This window comes from Triticum dicoccoides, chromosome 6B (genome assembly GCF_002162155.2).
Source record: "Triticum dicoccoides isolate Atlit2015 ecotype Zavitan chromosome 6B, WEW_v2.0, whole genome shotgun sequence".
Lineage (NCBI taxonomy): Eukaryota > Viridiplantae > Streptophyta > Magnoliopsida > Poales > Poaceae > Triticum > Triticum dicoccoides.
Window position 1 is genome coordinate 70935794 of NC_041391.1, and position 3155 is coordinate 70938948.

The following is a 3155-nucleotide window of genomic DNA, read 5'->3' on the forward strand; positions in this document are numbered from 1 at the left end:
GGTGGAAGGCAGGGGCGTAGGTGCGAACCTCGAGGTTGAGAGGCGCGGAGCGCCATAGGTGGCGCCATCGAGAGGGCCTGCGTGCGGCCGCCGTTCTTGGTGGGAGAAGGGAGATGATGGTGTCGAGGATGGCGTCGGGGAGGTGGCTGATGAGATCGTCGGCGTTCTCGTCGCAGTCCCCACTCCGTGCGGTTCCATGCCATTCCTGCTCCTTGCGAGCGGTCCCGCCGCCGCTGCCTCCTGCTCCATGACCGGCGGCAGGTGAGACGGAGGGTTTGGGTGGTTCGGCGGCGCTCGGTCGATAGTGGGTTTGGGCTTTGGATTTGGATTTGAAATTTCCGCATTTTCTTTTCTTTTTGGAGGGATGAAATATCCCCAATTAATATTGTCTATAGTATTCACTCAAAAAAATTGTATATGATCGAAAAGGAAAAGGAAAGAATGTAAATAAACAAGAAAAAGAACAAAGAGCTTCCAACATATGCCTATATCAATTTCACTCTAGTATCTACTATATCATTAAGCTCCCTAGGATTGGTGGCCTCTCACTCAATTGAGGTCATTAATTTGAAATTTCTCACTCAATTCTTTTAATTGAGAACTCTCCAATTTTACCGCTCTCTCATTCAAATGAGAAATTTAATATTGAATTTCGTTCACGATTTTGACTCGGTCAACAATTTTTTAAATCAATCAAAAGCAACCGACCTATAAACCATACCAATCCCCCGCACCTTCATCACTTAGAAAAAGAAGCGCCAACTTGTGATATTGTAGCATCAATATAGTACATGCAGCCATCGACGAAGAAAATTTCTCCACATAAGTATGAGTAGATTAGCAGACAACACAAAAACACACCACGAAAGGCCCATAAAAAACACGTTATTTGAATAAAAAACACACAAACTCCATCATCTTCCCCACTAACCAAACCAAATACTCCATCTGTTTCAAAATATAAGGTCCATTAGTTTATTGAAAAGTCAAATTCTTTTAACTTTGACCAAGTTCAGAGCCACAAATATCGACATCCATAATACAAATAAATGGAATTTGAAAATTTATTTCATGATGAATCTAAAAATCCGATTTGATATTATGGATACTGATATATTTCCACATAAATGTGCTTAAACTTAAAGAGGTTTGATATTTCAAAAACTAATGCACCTTTATGTTGAAATAGATGGAGTAATTTTTTTATGAAAACCCAATGACATCAACGGCGCAGCAAAGCGCGGCCTACTCTTCTAGTAAAGTACTATAGCTCAATGCCTTTGTTAATGCTTCATACTTTTGTCATGGTGTATGCGATTTTTTAAGAAAAAAGTTAAGGGGTTTTAGTTAGTTCATGTTGTTCTATTTTCAAAATAGAATCGTAGTTTAACCCGGAAATCAACTGTGAGATCAAATTTTCATTTTAAAATATGAATGTATAGTAGAACTGAACTTAGTTTGTATAGGTTCAAATAATAGGATAGTCCATGCATAGTAATATCAATGCATCAACTGTTTATACGCGTGGAAAAATCAGTCGCCTTATCAGGCGTTGGATCTTACTTCATATGATTCTGAGCTATTTTATTTATGTAACATAAGTTCATAACCCATGCCTGCAATACTATTTGGGAAGGGCATGTGTGGAGGCGGGAGTGTGCGGCGTGCAAGATGATCGACCATGATCAGTTGGTTCCTTCCGATTGTTTGACATTGTTTGCTTGATTTGGACTGTTGACACTAGTATGGGAATGAGAATGCATCAATTTGTGTATTGCAATTCAGCATCAAGCTTTTAAATAAGCCTACCCATGGATATTCATTTCTCAATTAGCCTTAGAGATGCAGTAAGTGCTTAGTGTGGAAATCTATGAGTTACAAGCAGCGAAATGATTATTATCCTTGTGAAATATATGTTTTGATCCATAAAGCACGGGTGTCCACAATGGAGAGTTGGTGGTATTTGACCAGACATATCTATCAAGGGTTCCTCTTGTTTCCTCCCCTAACCCTAGGTGGCTAGCATGAACTCTTCCCTCCAATCATCGGCGAGTCTGTGGATTCGCCTCCGCTCTGCCCGCCACTCTTGTGGCCGGTGGTGGGGAGGGGAATTATGATCACAGGACATGGTGAGTGGTGATTGCCACCTCCGAACACGCCGACAATGATGACCTAGTGGATGCTGGTGGAGCTAATGATCCAGCTGGATTCCCTCGACAAGAAATGGGATACGGCCGACATAGTTGTCGGTATGGACGACAAGTGCTGGTGAGGGAAACACGGCGGGCCTCCCTGTACCTGTATGAAGATCCCTCAAGGAGTACATAGGATGGAGAGTGGCAGAATCCACAAAAAGAAAGGTTATCCTAGCCAAGACTTTGTAGGTATCTACCAATTTACAACTATGAAGTTCTCAAGTGAACCAAATGAAATTTGTAAATCCTTCACTATTTAGTCTTTGTCACTGCTCGTTAGTGGGAGTTACACCATAATCAACAAAGTTGACCCAGATAACCTAAGGCTTTAGCTTCTCCACTGCATGGTGAGGTGTTATTGTCAAGCCAGTAATGCAAGGGTAGGTGGTGCAGCGACCCATCCTAGGTCTAGAACAAGAGGGAAGAACACTACGAAATAGACACTTCACTATAAAAAGAATCGGGCACACACGTCGCTTTATCTTCTTACATGTAGTATAAATGAAGGAGATGTTTGGTGTGATGAATAGATTACATAATTGGTTGTGAGAAGGAAACCAAAAGAAGACAATCGTGTTTATCAGATGCAGTCGAAAATCATATTTTCATAGCCCTCGCATGGTGGAAAAAAAATAGGATGACGCTTCGATCCATCAATGACTATGTTGTTTAATTGCAATACAAGAATATGTAACTAGTATAATTAGCAGGGATCCTTCCCCAAAAAAATGCTTAATCTCTTTCTTTAATAAAACTATTTTTTAGATTGTTTTTTGTTTTTTTAGATAGTGACAGAAAAGAGGAGTAGCGGGTGACAAGATGGTTCCAACGATGGAGAAAGTAAAATGCATCCCTTTGTCAAAATGGAAGGGACAAAATGGTCATTTTCTACTATTTGCCGGCTTGAAATCTATGTGAAAATGATCTAAAGTTGGCTTTTTTTTTAAAAAAAGTTGGTCA